Raw genomic sequence first — 12154 nt, forward strand, 5'->3', positions numbered from 1 at the left:
CGAATTAGGTGTTTGAGGAATACAATGCATGTCACAAGAATGGATCCCATCAGAAATGTGGAGGCAAGACAAAGAACAATTGGAAGTTGTTGGATTGGGCATTACTGAATGTTGAGTTTGTTTGGCCATATAAAAAAAAATAATAATGAAGGACTAGTATCGACTGTGAAAACCAGAAGTGGATGGAGTAAGCATGAGAGGAAGACCAAGAATGAGATGGTGGGATGGATGGATGGATGGATGGATGGGGTGAAGGGAGCTCTGGGTCCACATGATAGGTCTGTTGCACAGGCAAGTTTAAGCACACAAGATAGGAGGAAATAGAGATTGTAGATGACAGGATGACTGAGCCTGAAGGAATGTTCTCATTAGCTTCAAAATCTTGTCAAGTGAATGAGGTCAGTGATCACTACAGTGAATGTTGGGCCCTGTTATAGAAGAGATGTGCCTTCCTGCATTGCTTCTGACAAACTCCTTGCCCACCAGTTAGGGTGCCAGCTCACAGTGCAATGATGCACAATTTTTTTCAGCCCTGGGCAGGACTCGAATTCAGATCACTGAATTAGTCATCAAGAACAGTGCCACAGTGCCATTGAGCCAGTAGGTAGACACGTAGATAGAGGTGAGTGTGTGTATGCATGTATTTACCTAGTTGTATTATACGGGAACAGGAGCTATGCTCGTAGTGACCTGTCTTTGTATCTTTCAGCATCTAGTTTGTTCTTAAATTCTTGTATGGTGTTTGCAGACTTTATTGCTTCAACTAATTTGTTTCAGACATCCACTACTCTGTGTGGAAAACTATTTTTTTCAGATCTCTTCTATAACTATCCTTTTTGGGTTTCTTTTCATGTCCTCTTGTTTTTCTTTTATCCCACTTTAATAAGTCTTCTCTGTCAAGGACTTCCATGCCTTTCATGATTCTACAATGGCCAATAGATCTCCTCTCTCTCTTTTTTGTTCCAAGGTTGGTAGTTCCAGTTTGGACAATCTTTGTTCACATGTAAATTTTAAAATAGTGGGGGCCATCTTTGTTGTTGCACTTTGGATTTTTTCTAATTTCTTTATATTCTTTTTTGTATTGGGTGTCCATAGTGTCAAAGCAAACTCTTGGTCTATCAGTGAGACTAATATTTTTTTTACCATTACTTCATCCAAGTAATTTTTATCATTTCCTCGTCCAAATAGGCAAATGCCACTTTTATTGACCTCAATAAATTATAGGTTTCTCTGACTATTTTATTAATATGCTTATCCGGTGTAATGTCTTTGTTGTGTCATGTCTTTGTGTGTGTGTGTGTGTGTGTGTGTGTGTGTGTGTGTGTGTGTGTGTGTGTGTGTGTGTGTGTGTATTCACCTTGGTCTTTGGATCACGTGTTGGACTCGTGATCGACAGCTATTTCCCTCCCAGAGGAGAGCTCAGAGCTCGTATGACCGATCTATGGGTAATGCTATGACCTTTCACACACACACACCACCAACTCCCCGCCCACGAGAGTCTCACACACACACACACCCCCAACTCCCCGCCCACGAGAGTCAGAGTAACGACCCGAAGCACAGCGATACCGAAATTATTTCGGCCCTGGGCAGGATTCAAACTGGGTACTGCGAGCACTACCGTACTTCCCAGTCCAGCGCTCTACCAACTGCACTACCGAGTGTGTAACTGCACTACCGAGTGTATGTGTGTGTGTGTGTGTGTGTGCGCACGTGTTTACCTAGTTGTATTTTGCGGGACGGGAGCTAGACTCGTTGTGACCTGTTTTCGTATCTCTCTACATCCAGTTTATTCTTGAAATCGTGTATAGTTTTGGCATTCACCGTTTCACTCTTCAATTTGTTCCAGACATCAATCACTGTGAGAAACTATTCTTTTTCAGGTCTCTTCTGTAACTGTCTTTCTTTAGTTTCTTTTCATGTCCTCTTGTTTCTCTCTTTGTCCCATTTTAATAGGTCATCTCTATGGAGAACTTCCATCACTTTCATACATATACCAAAGGTTTTTCCCCCTTACATGGGGGTAGCCAAAAAGAAAAAGGCATAGAAACCACTCCCACCCATTCCATTTCCTATATATTCCACTCCCCTCCACCCTCCTTCTTATCTTAGCACCTCCTGGATGACGGGTCATCCCTGCATCCTGTCCACTGCCCTGGGACAGAAGCAGTGTTGCAAGACACAGCACATCCACAGCAAGGCCGCTTCATAAATTTAGCGACCCCCCCTCTCCGTCCCCTCATGCAGAAAAGGAGAAGACGGGGAGAAATCCCTTCGGGCTGCGTCAATTTTTTTTCATATACATACTTCCTCACCCCCCCCCATCTCCCACTCCCCCCTCATGCATCACAGCATCATCTATACACAACCCCTCTCCATTCACCCCTATCTTCTGTCCTCTCCTGTCCTTCCTCCACAGATATTCCTCTCTTTTGTAATGCCCCTTTCACCCCATCCATCCATCTCATCCTAGGATGCCCCCTCATATTCACTCCTTCCACACTTCTTTTACTAATCTCTCTTCACTTATTCTTTCCATGTGTCCAAACCATCAACCCTATCTCCCAACTCCCTTTCTACCCCTGTTCTCCTCCTCACCTCCTCATTTCTCACTCTATCTAGCCTAGTAACCCCCATCATACTTCTCAGGTATTTCATCTCGAACACATTCAAACTCCTTCTCTCATGTTCCATGTTTCTGCCCCGTACAGTGCTGTCGGCACAATCACTCCTTCATATAACCTACTCTTAGCATCTATTTCCATATGTCTATTTCTCATTATACTTTTTAACCCACCAAGGCATTTACTCGCTTCTCTCAATCTACATTCTACCTCCACCCCCACCCCTCCCTTTCCCGCTATATTTGCACTCAAGTATCTAAAACTATCCACTTCCTCCAGTCTTTCACCCTTTATTGCTCACTTCCAGCCTGCTGTCACTCTCTCTCCTTGTACATCTCATCACCTTACTTTTGCCCACATTTATCTTCAACTTCCTTCTTCCACACACTTTCTCAAACTATGTCACTTACTTCCTCAATCCCTCCTCTGATCCTGCTACAAAAGCAGTGTCGTCAGCAAACAACAACTGGCTCACCTCCCACTTTTCTCCATTTTCTTTAACCATCTCCAACCCGACCCATTACCCTTGCATTCACCTCTCGCACCACCCCATCCATGTATAAGTTGAACAGCCAGGGTGACATAACACATCCTTGACGAGGTCCCACCTTTACCTCAAACCACTCACTCTCTCCATTTATAATCCTAACACAAGTTCTACTATTCTCATAAAAACCCTTGACTGCTCTTAACAGCTTTCCTCCTATCCCATATATCTGCAATACCTCCCACAGTGCCTTCCTGTCTACCCTGTTGTAAGCCTTTTCCAGATCCATAAAAGCCCAAAAAATATCCTTACCTTTTCCTATAGCTTTCTCACATACCTGTCTTACCACAAAAATCTGATGTACACAACCCCTACCTGTCCTAAATGGTCAACAAATCGCCTCTTTCCCTTCTCTGCTCTAATTTTGACAACTGTAATTTCTCCAATCTTTGTTCATATGTCAAATTTGATAGTGTGGGTGCCATTTTTTGTTGCTGCTTTTTGGATTCTTTCTAATTTTCTTGTGTTTTTCTTTGTGCTAGGTGCCCACATTGATATAGCATATTCTAATTTCAGTCTTATCAATGTAATAATTATTTTCTTAACCATCTCCTCATCCATGTAGTCGAAGGCCACTTTCATTGATCATAATAAGTTGTAGGTCTCCAAATAACTTATTTACATGTTTGTCAGGTGTCAAGTCACTTGAGATGACTAGGTCCCTCTCCAAGTTTATTTTTTTGACCACTTTGTTTCCAATCGTATATTTTCCTAAAACTCTATTTTTGCCTCTTCCAAATTCCATTATACTACATTTCTTGATGTTGAAGTTCATTTCATATTTCCAGCTCCATTCCCATACTTTATCCAGGTCCTCTTGTAGCGATTCGCAATCTTCTTCTGTTTTCACTCTCTTGAGTAATTTGGCATCTTCAGCAAGAAAATTCATGTAACGAGAGAGAGAGAGAGAGAGAGAGAGAGAGAGAGAGAGAGAGAGAGAGAGAGAGAGAGAGAGAGAGAGAGAGAGAGAGAGAGAGAGAGAGAGATTGAGAGAGAGAGAGAGAGAGAGAGAGAGAGAGAGAGAGAGAGAGAGAGAGAGAGAGAGAGAGAGAGAGAGAGAGAGAGAGAGAGAGAGAGAGAGAGAGAGAGAGAGAGAGAGAGAGAGAGAGTGTGTGTGTGTGTGTGAGTGTGAGTGTGAGTGTGAGTGTGAGTGTGAGTGTGTGAGTGTGAGTGTGAGTGTGTGTTAATTCATTCATTCATTAGTGGCCATGTGGCACACACACCCTATACCATCCCAAATTATCCAAAAACCCATTAATTGTCCCTGCCATCTTAGCACTTCAGGGATGAAGGGTCATCCATGTCCCCTGCAACACTGCTCAGATCAGATGCAATGCAGCAAGACAGCAATTCCATACCAGGGCCCACTAGCCAGAGCTAGCCTACCCTCACTGCTTCATTATGCAGTGATCTCCTTTCCCATCCATTCAAGAAATATGGGGAGCAGACAACATCCCTTTGATCCATATCATTTCTCCATTATTTTAAAACCACTCTCCATTCATTAACTCTTTTGGACCCTTACTTGACAGACATTGTCCTTACAACCAATGCCTCTTTACACATTATCTATCTACCTCATTCTTGGTTTTTTCTTCAAGTATTCTGCAAGACAGCAAAGGAAGGAGTGGAGGTAGAATGTAGATTGAGAAGTGAGTAAATGCCTTGGTGGATTAAAAACTGTAATGAGAAATAGACATTTCAGAATGGATGCTAAGAGAAGATTGTATGAAGGAGTGATTGTGCCGACAGAACTGTATGGGGCAGAAACATGGAACATAAGAGAGGAAGAGAGAAGGAGTTTGAATATGTTTGAGATGAGGTGTCTGAGAAGTATGATAGGGGTTACTAGGCTGGATAGTGTGAGAAATGAGGAAGTGAGGAGGAGAACGGGGGTGGTAAGGGAGTTGGGAGATAGGGTTGATGAAAGAGTATTGGGATGGTTTCTTAACATGGAAAGAATGAGTGAAGAAAGACTAGTAAAAGAGGTATGGAAGGCAGATGTGGTGGGAGTGAACATGAGGGGGGGACCTAGGATGAGATGGATGGATGGGGCAAAAGGGGCTTTAGGGAATGTCTGCTGAGGAAGGACGGGAGAGGACAGAAGATGGGTGAATGGAGAATGGTTGTATATGGATGATGTTGTGATGCATGAGGTGGAATGGGTGGGGGATGGGGGGTGAGGTAGTATGTGCGAGAAAAATTTGACGCAGCCCGAAGGGATTTCTCCCCCATCGTCTCCTTTTCTGCATGGGGGGGACGGGGGGGGTCGCCAATTTAATGAAGCGGCCTTGCTGTGGATGTGCTGTGTCTTGCGATACTGCTTCTGACCCAGGGCAGTGGACAAGATGCAGGGATGACCCATCATCTAGGAGGTGCCAAGATAAGAGGGAGGGTAGAGGGGAGTGGAATGGGTGGGAATGGTCTTTATGCCTTTGTTTTTTGGCTATCTTCCTTGTAAGAGAGTTAAAGCCTTTAATATAAGTATGTATGCATTCTGCAAGAGACTTGAAGCAACAGATTGATTGATCCCTCAAGTTCCCTATCCACATGTCTTCCACACTTCATTAGTTTTTCTTCACTCGCTCATTTTTCTTGTATGCCCATACCATCATAACATAGACACACACACACACACACACTCGGTGGCGCAGTTGGTAGAGCACTGAACTACTAGCATGGTGGTGCCCGTAGTGCTTGGTTCGAATCCTGCCCAGGGCCGAAATTATTTCGGTACCGCTGCGCTTCGGGTCGTTACTCTGACTCTCGTGGGCGGGGAGTTGGGGGTGTGCGTGTGTGGAAGGTCATAGCATTACCCATAGATCGGACCTACGAGCTCTGAGCTCTCTTCCAGGAGGGAAATAGCTGTCGATCACGAGTCCAACACGTGATCCAAGGACCAAGTGAATACACGCATATATATATAAATTATATGGATGAGGGAGTAAACTGTTATATGAACTTCTTTGCTGACAATGCCAAATTACTCAAGAGACTAAGAACAGAAGAAGATTGCATATCACTACAAGAAGACCTAGACAAATATGGGAATGGAGTTGGAAAAGCGAGATGAATTTCAACATTAAAAAATGTAGCATAATGGAATTTGGAAAAAGTAAAAATAGAGTATCAGGACAGTATAAAATTGGAAACAAAGAAGTCAAAAAAATCAATTCAGAAAGGGACCTGAGAGTAATCATCTCAAGTGACTTAGACACCTGATAAACATGTCAATAAATTATTTGGAGAGACTTATAACTTATTGAGGTCAATGAAAGTGGCCTTTGACTACATAGATGAGGAGATGGTTAAAAAAATAGTTGTTACATTGATAAGACCTAAACTAGAATATGCTGCAACACTATGGGCACCTAGCACAAAGAAGAACATAAGAAAGTTAGAAAGAATACAAAGAGCAGCAATATAGATGAAGCCTACACTGACAAACCTGACATATGAAAAAAGATCGGAAAAATTACATCTGTCATCACTGGAACAGAGAAGAGAAATAGCCGATTTGCTCACCATTTTCAGAATTATGTAAGGGATGGAAATTCTCGATAGAGACAACTTGTTAAAGTGGGACAGAAGAGAAACAAGAGGACACAAAAATTTTTTTAAAAAAGACTACAGAAGAGACCTGAAAAAGAATAGCTTCCCACATAGAGTGATTGATGTCTGGAACAAACTGAACGGAGAAACAGTGAATGCCAAAACTATACACGATTTTAAGAATAAACTGGACGTGGAGAGATACGAAAACGGGTCACTACGAGCATAGCTCTCGTCCCGTAAAATACAACAAGGTAATCATCCCCCCCCCACACACACACCTAGCACAAAGAAAAACACAAGAAAACTAGAAAGAATCCAAAGAGCAGCAACAAAAATGGCACCCACACTATCAAATTTGACATATGGACAAAGACTGGAGAAATTACAGTTGTCAACATTGGAGCAGAGAACGGAAAGAGGCGATTTGTTGAACATTTACAGAATTATGAAAGGGATGGAAGTTCTCGATAGAGATGACCTATAATGGGAAAAGAGAGAAACAACAGGACACGAAAAGAAACTAAAGAAAGACAGTTACAGAAGAGACCTGAAAAAGAATAGTTTCCCACATAGAGTGACTGATGTCTGGAACAAATTGAACAGTGAAACAGTGAATGCCAAAACTATACACGATTTCAAGAATAAACTGGACGTGGAGAGATGAAAATGAGTCACAACGAGCATAGTTCCCGTCCCGTAACATACAACTAGGTGTGCCACACACACACACACACACACACATACACACACACACACACACACACGCTCATCGAAGCAACACCGCTCGTCGTCGCTGTCGTCGCGCGACCAAGAAGAAGAGGATTTACGACGAAAAAGGAAAACCTGGTTTGTACTGTAGGGGTGGGGAGTGAACGTGAGTGCCCGAAATGGTATCTAATTAGCAAAAATGAATGAAAACGACTCGAAAGCCAGTTGCGAATCAGAGCCATCTGGAGGCAATCCACTGAACCGCGATGTAAACAATAAACAAAGCACCACGTGTTATGACAATGATTTCTTAGGGTTTGGTAAGTACGAAAGAAAGAACTTAAGTAGATTATTAGAGATAGAGAGAGAGATGAGCAAAAATAGGACTCGGTGGGAAAATGAAATCATGGACTTAAGAAAAGAGGTCATTGGTTTAATTGATTGTTTATCTAAGACTAACCATGAAATTTCTGACCTGAAAAAAGCTAACTTGGATCTTACAAACGAAATTAAAGAAATGAAAAGAGACATAAATGAACTAAAGAATGATAATGAAAAGAAGAAAACTAATGATAATAATAGCGAAAATCTAAAGCAGGAAGTGAACAACAAATTCCAAGAATTGACACAAAAGATCGAAGAAAACTTAGGTGGGGACAGTATCCAGGAAATTAAGAAGTGGAAAGAAAATATTGAAAATAAAGAAATTGCTTTCAAAGAAATAGTCAAGCAGCAAATGCAAGATAATGCAAAAGACACAATCATTCAAGTGATTAACGAAAAAGCAAATTGGGTCAGGGACACAGTAGATAGGAAGAAATGTATTGTGGTTTATGGGCTTAAAGAAAAACAAGGATTGGCGAGGTACACGAGAGAAAAAGAAGAAAAAGAGACAGCAGTAGAAATCCTTAATGAAATTCAGGGGGGAGGTAGTGATTCAGGCACAGACTTAGAAGAGACTTACAGAATTGGTCGCTATACTAAGGATAGGAATCGACCTCTAAAGATAAAACTAAGGTCACAAGTGGTAGTAGAAGACATATTTGAAAAAGTAGGTAACTTGGCAAAGAGTGAAAAATACAATAAGATATGGATAAAAAGAGAAATGAGTACTGAGGAATTAGAAAAAGAAAGGGCGCTAAGAGAAGAAGCAAAGGAAAAAAACTTGAAAAGATCGGAGACAGAATGCAAAGAATTCCAGTGGAGAGTAATAGACTTGAGATTAAGACAATGGCGCTTCAAAACGAACAAAACAAGGGAAGAAGAAACCAGGGAGAAGGAAGAAAATTAAAAGTGGCCTATACCAACATTGACGGACTAATTTCGGGACTGAACGAACTCAATGATTATCTGTTAGAAGCAAAACCAGACATAATGGGAATTGTAGAGACTAAACTAAGAGGTGAAATACCATCCACTGTTATCGGACAAGGTTTATACAACTACTGGATAAAAAACAGGGACAAGAAACAGGGAGGGGGAATCATGTTCTTGGCCAAGAAAGACCTAAAGGAGGTCGAAAGTTTGTGGTGACTTATGTGCCTCCAAAAACAAGCGCTTGGAAAGAAATTGAACATAAAAAAAATGCTAGATGACACAAGAAAATCACTCAATGAGATACTAATGGGTAAGGGTAATCTGGTAGTTATGGGGGACTTCAATTGCAAAGAAATTTGTTGGGACAGCATGACAGTGCAAGGAGGAGATGACTCGTGGGGCAATGTACTGCTAGATATGACCATGGAGTACACAATGACCCAATGGGTCCATGAAAACACAAGGTACAGAAATAATGAAGAGCCATCGAAACTAGATCTAATATTTACAACAGAGCCTGAAATAGTGCATAAAGTCCAGTATGAGACACCAATTGGAAAGAGTGACCATGTACTCATCGAAACTATACTAAAGGAAGAAATAGACATAGAGAGGAACGAAAAGCATAGGAAAGGAAGACTGAGGTACAACAAAACAGACTTTACAAAACTAAAGACATTCTTCCGGAATGCAAACTGGGAAATATTTTACAGGGAAGAAACAGCAGTGGAAGAGAAATGGAATATATTGATGGAAAACTACAATGAAGGGGTAAACAGGCATGTACCAAGACAAAAGCGAGAGAGAGAGTACATTAAATGTTGGTTCAACAAAAGATGCAGTGAGGCAAAAGACAGAAGGGACAAAGCTTGGAAAAAGTGGAGAAAAGACAAAAAACAAAGCAAATGGCAAATTTATGTTAACTATAGAAATGAGTATGTTAATGTGAGAAGAGAGGAGAAAAGGAACCATGAGAAGGATATTATAGACAAATGCAAAGAGCAACCCAAACTATTCTATCGGTATGTGAATGGTAAACTTAAAAACAAACAGGAATTGGTGAAACTATGCCAAGGAAACATAGAATACACAGAAGATTTAGAGATGGCCGAAGTCATGAACAATCACTTTAAATCTGTTTTCACCAGAGAGAAAATACCGAATTGTGACATAGACAAAAACAAGAAATCTCCCCTCATGAATGAGTTTACAGCATCACTAAAGGAAATATCAGAACATTTATCAAGGCTGGATGTCAGAAAATCACATGGCCCGGACGGTATTGCAAATTGGATTCTAAAGGAGTGCAAAGAAGAACTAACAGACAAAATACACATCTTAATAAACAGCTCACTCAAAGAAGGAAAGATACCCGAGGACTGGAAAAACGCTAACATTGTACCAATACACAAAGGAGGAAACAAAGAAGAACCCACCAACTATAGGCCAGTATCACTAACAAGCACCATTGCCAAAATTTGTGAGAAAATAATCAAGAATAGATGGGTAAAACATCTGGAAGACAATGACATATTAAACCCAAGACAATTCGGATTCAGACAAGGAAGATCATGCTCCACAAACTTAATATGCTTTTACTCAAGACTAATAGACATAGTGCAAGAAAGAAATGGATGGGCTGATTGTGCATTCCTAGACTTGCAAAAAGCCTTTGACAAAGTACCACACAGAAAACTACTAAAAAAACTGGAACACATAGGAGGAATACAGGGAAACCTACTAAAATGGATAGAGGACTTTCTGACTGGTAGAAAGATGAGAGTAGTGCTCAGAGAAAAATATTCAGACTGGAAAGAGGTGATCAGTGGAGTACCGCAAGGATCTGTGCTGGCACCAATAATGTTTGCTATCTATATGAATGACATGGATGAGGACGTGAACTGCTACATGAGCTTCTTTGCCGATGACGCCAAACTGCTAAGGAAAATAGAAACTGATGAGGACTGTGAAGCACTGCAAGAAGACCTAAATAGGGTATGGAACTGGAGTCAGAAATGGGAAGTGGACTTTAATACGAAGAAGTGTAGCATAATGGAGTTTGGAAAAAGCAAAAACAGAATATCAGGAAAATATACAATTGGAACCAAAGAAGTAAAGAAAGTAGGATCCGAAAAAGATTTGGGAGTAATTATCACGAACGACTTGTCCTATGATATACAGATTAACAAAATTGTCGGGGAGACTTACAACTTGCTAAGATCAATAAAAGTGGCGTTTACATACTTGGACGAAGACATGATGAAAAAAATATTGGTTACATTGATAAGGCCTAGATTAGAGTATGCAGCGACATTGTGGTCCCCCAGTACCAAAAAGAATATAAAGAAAATAGAAAGAATCCAAAGAGCAGCTACAAAAATGGCACCTGCACTTGCAAACCTATCATACGAAGAGAGATTGGCTAAACTGGAGTTACCGACACTGGAGCAAAGAAGAGAGAGAGGTGACCTATTGACCATCTACAGAATCATGAAAGGCACAGAGGTACTCGATAGTGAGAACTTACTTAACTGGGACAAAAGAAACACAAGAGGACATGGAAAGAAAATAAAAAAACATAGCTATAGAAGAGAACTGAAGAAAAACAGTTTTCCTCATAGAGTTTTGGACACTTGGAACAAACTGGACAATGAAATAGTATGCGCAAAAACCATTCATGAGTTTAAAAACAAACTAGACACTGCAAGATACAAAGGCGGGACAACACGAGCATAGCTCCCCTTCCCGCAAAATACAACTAGGTAAATACAACTAGGTAAATACACACACACACACACACACACACACACACACACAAACACACACTAACACTAACACACACTAACACTAACACACACACACACACACACAACCACACACACAACCACACACACAACCACACACACAACTTGCACAAAGAAAAACATAAGATTATTAGAAAGAATCCAAAGACCAGCAACAAAAATGGCACCTACACTGTCAAATCTGACATACGAACAAAGATTGGAGAAATTACATCTGTCAACACTGGAACAGAGAAGAGAAAGAGCCAATTTGTTTACCATTTTCAGAATTATGAAAGGGATGGAAATTCTCGATAGAGACGACTTATCAAAATGGGACAGAATTGAAACAAGAGGACACAAAAAGAAACTAAAGAAAGACAGTTACAGCAGAGACATGAAAGGAGAGAGAGAGAGAGAGAAAAAAAAAAAAAAAAAAAAAAAAAATCTTCCCACACAGAGTGATTGATGTCTGGAACAAACTGAACAAAGAAACAGTGAATGCCAAAACTATACAGGATTTTAAGAATAAACTGGATGTGGAGAGATACAAAAATAGGTCACTACGAGCATAGCTCTCATCCCGTAAAATACAACTAGGTAAATACATACACACACAT

General features: G+C 40.8%; 1 protein-coding gene across 8 annotated transcripts in view; it reads right to left on the reverse strand.

Moving 5' to 3' along the window:
• The window catches only part of LOC143033424 (uncharacterized), a 344834-nt gene that overhangs the window by 37116 nt on the left and 295564 nt on the right, over nucleotides 1-12154 (reverse strand). The window lies entirely within an intron of this gene.

Source organism: Oratosquilla oratoria, chromosome 15 (assembly GCF_046742065.1).
Source record: "Oratosquilla oratoria isolate Oo_2021 chromosome 15, ASM4674206v1, whole genome shotgun sequence".
NCBI classification, from domain to species: Eukaryota; Metazoa; Arthropoda; class Malacostraca; order Stomatopoda; family Squillidae; genus Oratosquilla; species Oratosquilla oratoria.